We start from the raw sequence: 11,592 nt of genomic DNA, 5'->3' as shown, positions 1-11,592 counted from the left end.
TTCAAAAAATAAAAATTATAATTTTTTTTAGTATTGCTCAACTTAGGTTTATTGTATATTTTTAACTTAAAATATGTTTTTAAATGCTATTCATCTCTCTATATCTTTAGACTTTGTTAACTTATGTTCCTTGAATCGTTGATGAACATTTAGTTATACATCAGTATATTAGAAATTTCGTTAATAATAGGAGATTAAATTTAAGTTTATCCTTATGTGGGCAAATTTAGCAAAGTTGTAGTAAAATAAAAAAAAATATTAAACATTTTTCTTATATCATACATAATTTGTTCAAAAGAAGAAATCCATTACAGCACTAAATGCATATTTTTGTAAAAGACTATAGAAACAGATTTTAATATAGACATCACACCATTTCTTAATTGTAAACATAAGATTAATTAAAAATTGAATTTGCGGAGTACAATAGGTATAAATGTTAAGTATCAAATAAGTCATATATAAATAAAGATTAAGATAAGATCTTTTTCTTATTAAAATTATTTAAATTATTTTACAAGCATTATCACTTTTTATAAATTTAAATCTTTTTTTTAATATATGTATAGTTTTACCTTTTGTTTTCATATTAATAAATAATTTAGTGAAAAAATTGTTAAAAGTAGTAAAGTACCAGCCTGCTTTTAACTAGAAGCTATATCAAAAAACAGCCATTATAGTAAGTATATTTGATATCTCTCGTATCTTTACGAACTCTCGTATCTTTACGCACTTTTTCTGTGGACACAATAAGCGAGAGGTTACTGTATGTTGTTTGCTGACAAGATAAACTTTGTTGAATTGAATTAAATTTAGTTTATTGCATCAATCTAACGATAGACTATTTTTTCTTGTGAATGTGATCAATAAAAAGTAACAAATAATAAAACTATATTTTTTGTTAGTTTATTTTTGCAGTAAAAATAATAATGTTCTAAAGATTTTTATTTAAAAAAAATCTACAACTGCAATTGTTTTAGTTAATCGAATAATTTTGTAATGACACCAATGTGTTTTTACTAAAAACAGCATACTTAATTCAAAACTAAATTAAGCGTTTGTTTAAACCAGGGTTTCCCAAAGTGGGCGATATCGCCCCCCTGGGGGCGATTTTAGTAAATCGGGGGGTGATTTTTAGTAAAGGGGCGAAAGGGGGGGCGAAAACTAGTAAGGGGGCGAATGGGGGGCAATTTTATATTTTTGGGGTAATCATAAAATTTTAACTTTTTTTTTACTAATTTTAGCTTGCCATTTAATATTTGACCCTGAGGTAAAACTTAAACAAAAAAGTCCATTTTGTTTACGTAAAATATAGATTTCATTTAGAATATGTAGATAAAAATGTAGAGTTTTTCATTAAACGTCGAGATGAGAAAACAAAACAATGTAAATTCACAAAAATGTTTAAGATATCTACACAAAGTATTGATGATGGGCAATTAGCTTCTTATTATCTGTCTCTCATAGTTCCTAAACAAGGACTGCCTCACACCATTAGGGAAACAACGTTTATTCCTGTCTTAAAAAGTTTTGGAAAAAGTCATTTATTATAAAAACACCAGTAATGTTTTACGTTCTATTCGTTTAAGCAACAACACTGTGAAAAGACGTATAGATAAAATTTCAGAACGTATTGAACAACAGTTAGTTCGTATGATGTGCAATAATTTTTTTCGATGCAGGTTAACTAGTCTACTTTGCCGGAGAATAAATGTAACTTTCTTGTTTTCGTGCGTTTAATAGTTGATAATACAACATACGGAGAACTAGCGTTCTCCCAACTAATGGAATCGTATAACATAGAACGGAATGTGTTTGAAAAATTGAAATTTTTTTTAAAGTAAATAAAATATCTTCCAAACATCTTATAGGAATTGCAACAGATGGTGCTCCGTCTATGATAGAAAAGTATCATGGATTAATCACATATTACGAAGAGTTAAACCCTGACGTATTTACTACTTATTGCGTTATATATCGCCAACAGTTAGTTGCAAAAAACTTAGCGTCCGTTGAAAGGACTAATTAAATTTTGTGATAAAAGCTGTCAACAAAATAAAAAGGCATGCTTTACAAAGTCGTCTGTTTAAATAGGTGTGCAATGACAATGACAAAGTTTTTGATAAGTTGATAATGCATACAGAAAAGATTTATTTGGTTATCAAAAGGAAACTGTCTAGAAAATTTTTGGATGTTTTTAATTCTGTTATTGATTTTTTTTCTGATTAGGTATTGATAGACTATCTTTCTAAAAGAAAAATAGACATTGCTTACATGTCAGACTTGTATGGTAAGATCAATAATCTTAAAAAAAACTTTACAAGGTAAAAACTTGAATCTTGTGAAAGTCAAAAGTAAGATAACCAGTTTCAGAAACAAACTTAAACTTTATGGAAAAAATTCAAAAACACTTTTCACAGTTTGCAAGTTTTTAAAACTTTAAACTTCAAATAAGTTAAGGTGAGTATTTTCAAATCATCTGGAACAGCTTAAATGTGATATTGATAAACGGTTTATTGACGTTTTTCAATTAAACGTCCCAAAGTGGATTTTGGATCCCTTAGAAGCTGATATTTTTGAAGTAAACGTTGACTTACAGCAAACTTTCTCAGACGTGCAAACTGACATTGAACTTAAAGTAAATTTTACCAAAGAACGATATGAAAGCTTTTGGACGAAACAAAACTAAGGCAAAAGTAACCAATCATATGGGAAGAAGTTAGATTGTTATTTATAGCTTTTCTTTCTAGCTATGTTGTTGAGAAAGCTTTCAGTTCAGTTATCAACATCTTGAGCAAAAGATCTAATCTAGATATTTGTAAAGGAAGTGACTTAAGGCTTTATTTGACTAATTTAGAATCAGATATAGAAAAACTTGTGAGCAGTCATGAAACTTATCCTTCACATTAGATTAGACTTCAGTAGCAGACGTTATTCTTTTTTTTAATATTTCTTATTTAACCTGGATAGTATGTATTTGAGTATTCTTTTATAATAACAGTTTTGTTAAGTTATTTATTCTACAACAGGTTTGCTTAATGCCTAATGAACATTAATAACGATAGACTTCCTATTGAGTTCGCACTTTTTACCCAAAAAAAAAAGCAAATTTACATTTTCTTAAATTTGATAGAAAATTATATAACTACTTAAGTATTAATAAAATGAAGACTTTAATATACTTAATAGCTTATATTAATCTATTTTTTTAATGAATGTTTATTTTGTATTTTAATTAATTTTACGTTTTTTCATAACATTATTGCATTATAACATATTGAAATTTGCCATTTTGTAAAAAAAGTGATAATGTATTTTTGAGTTCACGATTTTTGATTTGTTTAAAGTGCAAACTCAAGCTGAAGTCTACTGTATTTATTGAGTGGTTTATGTTTGAAAACTATTAATAGTTATGTTTTGACTTGGTTAATTTTGTAGTTTATACTTGTCGTTTTACATTACAATAAAAGTTTTTATAACACAGTGAATAAAATATTTGTTTGAAAGATATTTATTTGACAGTTTTTTATTAATACTTGTTTAATCTGTATAAATAAAAAAAAAATTGATAACCATTAATATTTTTATTTTAAAGGATTTTTTGACTTTAAAAGATTATAGATTTTAGGTCTCTATTTGAAATGACTTTCACTATTTCATCTAAAAGATTCTTAACGTCAGTTTTATTTTCTTACTTGATTTATTATCGTTTAAAAATGTATATTATAAAGAATGTTAAAATGGTAGTACAACTGTTTTTTGTTTCATCTCAGTTCAAAATATTTTGAAAGTTAAAATGTGTTATTTATTTTGATAGTTCAACCCTAGCTTTTAATTTTTCACTATTTTCCTCTGTTAAATTTTTATAGGTTGATAGCTAGAAAATAAATTGATTTTTGAACAGAATTAAATAAGCCATCAAAAGACTGCTACAGTTACAAAAAAAATTAATTTAATAAAAACTGTTTTAATTTATTACTTTCTGATCACAAAATCAACTGTAAAACCTTTATTTTTAGTTTTTTTAAATTTAATAAAAAAAAAATGTTAGGAGTAAGTAATAGTTTTGTAAAGGTTATTCCAAGTCAAATACTATTTCATGGTATTCTAATACGAAACAGATTTTTAAAAAAGTTTAACCTTACAAATAACTTGTTTATATTATCTTTCAGCATTAAAATTTATAATTTTACTGCATTAACAGAAGATATTGTAAAACCACTTTTCATGTGAGATAATCAACCAATCGGTTAAACTTCCTCAAATTAGACCAGCAATGATGTCTTAATATTTATATTTTATGTGTAAAATAAGCTGTACATTCTTATGTAGTTTTTTAATCTATGGTATAGTAATTTTAGAATATGCCTATTTATAAAATAATTTAAGTATGTTGTGCGACTTAAATAAGTTACTTAGCTTCACTTCTAAATGTCCGAAATTCGTTATACAAAAGATTATTATAATGTCAGGTTTCAGTTAAGATTTTAGATGGGTAACATACGGTCCAGATCAAGTCAAATTTCTGCCCGCTAAGTAACTTGAAAACTACTTGTGCAAAACAAATAAAATTTAGTTTTTTGATACTTAATATTTTGAAATATGCTTTCAATTTGGTTTCCAGTTCACAATAGTACTTTCTGATCACAATAATACTAAATAAATTTATTACAATTTTGCTCGAGTTTTATAATTTTCTAATATGTTAGTTCTATAAATTATGCACCCCGCAAGTACATTTTTTTAACAAGTTGACACTAGAATGGATTTTTTAGTAAAAATGACTTTTTGACTACAAAAGTCGTCCACAACTAACCTAAACGTTTCATTAGTTTCAATACAATTCATATTTAAACTGAATTGGTTACAGATTACACAATGCTTTTTAATAATTAAGTATTTTAATACACTTCACTGGACTTAACAGAAAATAATTGTAACTATTTTTCAAGCTCTGTAAATTACTTTAAACACAGCCCAAAGTGCGTGCATAAGAAGTTCCAGACTAAATCACATTTCGAATACAACTTTTTTGGCTCAAAAGTGCTTACTCAAGAGAAGAAAAAACTTTATAAAATCATGGGGGGCGATTTTTTTTCAAATCTATGAAAAGGGGGCGATTTAGTAAATGAGTTTGGGAAACCCTGGTTTAAACAAATAAGTTTTAGAAAATTATTTTCTGATTAAAATAAATCATGATTTCAAACAACAGCCTTAAATTTAACTATTATTGTTAATATAGTTAGTATAGAAACTATTAAAATACAAATTAAAAAATGACAGGTTTCATATCATTTATTCAAAATAGTAAATAAACGTGTGTGTTGCTTAGTTTTTCACATATAAGACTAATAGTAAAAAAATTACTTATAATTAAAGATTCTGCTTTCCAATTTATCAAAAAAAAAATTATTTCTGTGTTTGTTTGAGTTCATTTAGTCTTCTCTTTTGTTAATGCATTTTTTTATCAGATTCAAGTATCAATTAAGTTTCTTTCAACCACAACTTAAATGTTGTTATTCCTTGTTTAGATGTTCTTTGTCTTTTGTTTTTTCCAAGTTAACTTGTAGTTTTTTTTTTCATTTTTTAATTTATGTGCTAATTTTGAAACTTTAGTTGCTTGTTTGTATTAAAAGTAGATTTTGTTGTTAGGTTTGCTATCAACTATGGTATTGCGTGTTGCTGTACGTTTTTTTATGCTGATTGGCATTTAGTTCAGTGTATCTTTTTGATGAATTGTGTGTTTTTAATTGTTATCTATAGAATGACATTTTTGGACTGTATTCTCCTCCTTACAGGGGTGTGTTTGTTTCTTTCTGCAGTTTCATGATTCATCTTTGTTACTTTTTTGCTGATAACAATTTTTTGTTGTGGTTTTTCATTGTGTTTTAATGTTTGTCATGCAGCTGTAACTTAATTTTACATTGTCTTCGATTAAATATTTTTTAACCTGCTATTATCTTCAAAAAGCAATCTCATTAAGTTAAGACAAATAACTATACAGACAAAAAATTTTTTTAGAAAATTGTGGGCTACCGATGTTAGTGGCCCAAAGTCTAAAGCTTCAGTTGGATCAGGGTGACTTACTGTGGGTAGATAGTCAACCTGACCTTTTTGTTCATATTTCTCATTTATCCTATTATAGTTGGACAAAATAATATACTTAATGCTACTCTAGCCTACTTTATATAATTCAGAGAGACAGTTTTGAGTTATGAATCTTTTATATAAAACACAACAAGAAATACTAGCATATACAAAACTATAATTTACTATGACAAATTTTTTAGAAACTACAAGCTATTTAAATCTATTTAAAGACTTTTAACAATAAACTCAAAATTAAATAAAACTTTTAGTAAACAAGAAACTTTAAAAGATTTAAAAACTAACAAACTAAGAACCTAAATATTTTTTAAAATAACTAAATTAGTATATAATTTTTTAAAGTTCTTGTTGAAAATTTTAAATTATTTCATTTGTGACTTAATGTAAGAGTACAATTCGTAATTATTTTTAATTATTTTAAATTTTATTTTTACAGTTATTTTAACAGTTATACATAATGATCATACTAGTCTCTAAAGATCATTCTCTCCGCAATTAAAATTTAAACTAAATTATTTTTTCTTTAGTTTATCCCTTATTTTTTTGTTTTACTGCTTTTTTGGATTTAATGAGCTGCTCTGCAGTGAAACGGTGTAGAACAAATAAAGTTAAACAAAAAAGTATTTAAACTCTGTTAAATAAATACTGTCATTATTTTATGAAATTAAAGAGAGTTTTCATTTTTGAAGTCATGTAATAACTTTAAAAAAATATTTATAACTTTTTCTCCTAAAAAATTATTCTAATTTTCTTTTCGAGTAAATATATTTACTTGTATTTATCTAAAATATAAAGTTAACTTTAATTAGAGTTACATAATGTATGATTCAAAATCAAATGCAGTTTAATAAATTTCTATAGATCATTAAAAATTAAGATAACTGTAGGATGAAAAAATTGTTAAAAACTTCAAACGAACATCAAGTTTGTAAATCAACTTTGAAATTGATATCTTTATCGAGAAAAAAAAAAAAAATCTTTAAAAAGATTAGTTTTTGATATTTTAAGTAACTTTAATTCACACTTAGTTAAGAAAACTTCAATATACTATTGATTTTTTAGTAATACAGATATAAAAGTTTTATGCAATTTTTGATGTTTTTTTTTTTGTTTTATATATATTTGCATAGAAGTTTTTATGTTGTGTTTTTTTTTATCAATTATGTTTTGAATACTTAGGCTTTGTTAACAAAGTTAAATTAAAAAACTAGATTTAGTTAATGGAAACTGATAGTAATGTCACATCTTACATATAATAAACATAATCTGCGAGCCAGCTGCTCGTATAAAATTTCAGCCGATACATGTGTCGTTAATCTTACCAACGTAGAATATTTATTTTTAATTGTAGAATCTCTAGTCTGCTTTTTATTTTTCATGATGTCATTTAGAATTTTACAAGACTTATTTAAAAAGGATATGTGTTAAAAAATTAATGAAAATGCTATAAACACGGTTTAAAGACGGTTAAAGCGTAGTTTACTATATACTTCCCCATTTTTCTTTTGTAAAAAATTATTAACTTGATGCTTTAACTAGTCTAACACAACTTAATTATATACCTTATACACTTACCTAAGCTACCGTATATACTAAAACAAAAAGTTTTATTAACTTTATCTAATCTATATGCATACAATGTATGACAAATGTTTTAAAAACCATATTAAATAGGAACTATAGAATCAAAAAGAACTAATCAGACTTAAACAACTATTTAACTAGTTAAACAAATAATTATTTAAGTGTATGACTACTGATATGCTTAATAATTTTTAAGTACTTTTAGTTTATGTTTTGGTAGAAACCTAAACAAAGCCAAGCTTTAGTTTCTCTGGATATCTAATGCTAGATTTATTTTTATGAACTTGCTTTGAGTGTAAAACGCAACAAAACTAAATGATTTAGTTTTATTGAAATACTTAAACAATCACATTATACAAAAAAAAATCTGAAAGCTTGTTTTTACCTCAAAAGTTAGCTTATCTCTAACCAATTCAACCAAAATTCAGTTTGCTCTTGTTTCATTATCAAAATTTTAATAAAAGTTAAAGATAATTAAATTACCTATAAATTTTGTTTTTTTTTAAGTTATAAAAAGAAAAATTTTAATGACATTGTAATTTTTATTTTTATCCTAGTTGTTTTTAAAACCATATCTAAAGATTACTTTTATACTTTAAACTCAATCAATAATAATAAAATGTTAATTTTCGGGTAAATAACGAAGATCAAAATTTATAGATAATTTAAGAAAACAAAGAGAATAAATATAAAAAAAAATATTTAAAATTGTAGCAAGTTAGTTTTTTTTCTATATTGTATGTGTATTAGTAGATATTGCAAGCTGGATGCTCGTATAAAACTTGACAAAAAACATACAATGTTTATAAAAATAATTTTGATTTAATGTTTTTAACTACAGTTTAAATTATTTTCTACTATAAATAATGTCACTTAGAAAATATCAGGTAGTTTTATTAAACATTCTTTTTACTTATTATACTAGTAATTATTAAAAGTAAACGAAAGAAATAATTAACATTGTACGAATTATGCTGGTTACCTTTAAAAAAATATATGCGTGAGTTTAATGACTAAAGAAAGTTATTATATAAAAAACCTTAGTTATCAATATAATTAGATTTCGAACATCAATAAAAATTTTAATAAATTATTAATCATTTTAACACATGAAAAAATAGTTTTAGATATATTTTAGTTTGTAAGCATATGTTTTAATAACGTGTTTAGAAGTTATACTTAACTATTAAAATCAATTGAAGTGACTGATAATGTCTTAACTTAAAAACAAACTAAAATTTAAACTTAAAACAAAAATTAATTTAAGTTTATATTTTTTGTTTTATAATATATCTAACTCTTTTTTAGAATAAAATTGTCAGACTTATGTTCGTATAAACGTAGGAACTAAAGAATTTATTTATTTTGTAAAACTAATTAATATTGTAATATTATAAGCTGTAGCATGGTTTGAGTGGCGTCACAAATAACTGTTAAGTTTAAAATAGCTTATTTTTTCAGTGATTACACATATATGTCACTACTATGATAATGCATATAATCTATAAATTAGATTTCTTTCTATATATATTTTTTTACAAACATAAACTAACAAAAAAATAGTGTACTTCTGTAGAATATAAGTTTATAAAGATATTTATAGTTTTGCTATAACTAATTTATTAGTTGTATTAAATATTGTCCTAATATACAGGTAGAATATATAAAAAAAATTTAACATACAAATTAATTTAAGTTAAATATGGATAAAATTTTTTTGGTTTTAAATTATTTGAGTTTTAATAAATTTTGTAATGGTGTAGTAACACTGTAATACTAAATACTTAAAATATTAGTAAAACTTTAGGAAAAATAAGCTTATAAAGTAGTTAAGTAATTTTTATATATTAAAATAACAGTAAAACACCAAAAAAAAACCACTTAACTTTTGACTTTTAAATATTCCGTAAAATACTTAAGAAGCTGAATTATCTTAATCGCTCAAATAAATTGTAACGAATGTAGTTAGTAATGTATAGATAAATAACACAAGTTAATAGACTTCAGCAGTAAAAACTAAAAAAAAATAAGAATTGTTGCCTATATAATGATATAAAACCAAAGATTTTGGTCGTTTTTTAATTAGAGATGTACCGGACTCACTATCCGGGTCCGGATCCGGCCGGATGTTGCCATTTTTGTCTGATATCCGGATCCGGCCGGATGTTGCCATTTTTGTCTGATATCCGGATCCGGCCGGATCTTGATATGAAAAAAAAGTCCGAATCCGGATCCGGCCGGATTCTTATTTGAAAAGAAAGTCCGGATCCAGTTCCGGCCGGATCCTAACAGAGATCCGGCCGATTCGGATCTAGTTAGTAAAAAAAGAGCATACAGAAAGTATTTTTTCAAAAACAAACCCTTTGTAAATTAAAAAGTGTCATTTTCGTCAGTTTAAATCAAACACCTACCGTGATTGGCTAATTTTGAATACGTGACTAATTTAAATTTGTTTACATTTAAAAAATGAAATAAAAAAATTAGAAATGCAACTACTTAAACATGTTGTAAAATTAAAAACTTTACTACCAAATTGTTAGGCTAGTTTTAAGATTTTTTGAAAAACTCAGGCTAGCTTTCTTTTAGATTTTGAATGAGTTTGAGCTGATCCAGTTTATATTTTGTGATTTTTTAGTTAATTTTGTTCAAGAACTTGATTTTAATTGATTTTAGATTGGTAAGGCTATAGGGGGGTCCTACTTGATTTTTACAAGTTGATTTTATTTAATAGATATTAATCTTAGCTACCAGATATTGTTTCTGTGATGTACTTTATCTTTCTATCAATTTTCCTTAAACTAAATTTAAAACTATTCATAATTTTTTTTTTATCACAAAAGCTTTTATAGAAATGAAACTTTGAAACTACAAATGTAGCTCTATTTTTTATGTGAAAACTAGTGATGTACCGGACTCACTATCCGGGTCCGGATCCAGCCGGATATTGCCATTTTTGTCTGATATCCGGATCTGGCCGGATCTTGATATGAAAAAAAAAGTCCGGATTCGGTTCCGGCCGGATCCTAATTTGAAAAAAAAAGTCTGGATACGGTTCCGGCCGGACCCAAAATTTTGAGTCCGGTACATCACTATTTTTAATGCACTTGATGTCACTAGAAAATACAACGAGCAATCATTTTTTGTAAAATCAAAGTTTTTTGACAAATACAAAAGAACAAAATTGTGATAAATTTTAAAATAACAAAGTAAATTAGTAAAAAATAACTAAGTTAAACTTACAATGAGTTTTGTTAAACAAAATGGTAAATGCTTTTTTTGTAAGCAGATGTCTCAAATTTGATGCTCGTCTAAAATTTAAGGAAACCTAGTCAAATGATTGTATTCTTAAAATCGTAATTTTAATTTTCAATAAAAGTTTTCGATTTTTTGCATGACATCGCAAAAAATATTTCAAGAATTTTCATAAGTTAGAAAATAAATTTAATGTTTATGTGGTTACTTTAAGTAAATTTCATGATTTAATTAGTAAAATAAGTTTTAAATGTAACATTAAAAATAATCAATCTTTAATTTTGTATAGTTCTTATTTTAATTTTAAAACATATATATTTACTTGCAAATTAAAAAATACATTTTTTAATCTTTTAGTGACGACATGCACACTAAAAGTAAACTGCAGCGGATATAACGGTAGATATATATAATAAGATCTTGTTAAATTTTTCATCATTGACTAATACTTGAACGAGTAGCGAGCTCAGAATACAAAAATGAATTTATATATGCAAATATATATATAGAAGTATTAAAGCTGTTAATTTAAGTTTATTTAAATCCATAAACAATCACTTATAATTTTTATCTTAAATTAGATACATTATGTCAGTTTCTATTTATAATCAGCTCACTAAAGCTAATTATCTACATTTAACGATGCTT

This window comes from Thalia democratica, chromosome 6, assembly GCF_965202585.1.
Source record: "Thalia democratica chromosome 6, ktThaDemo2.hap1.1, whole genome shotgun sequence".
NCBI lineage: Eukaryota > Metazoa > Chordata > Thaliacea > Salpida > Salpidae > Thalia > Thalia democratica.
Note: the sequence above shows the minus strand (reverse complement) of the source record.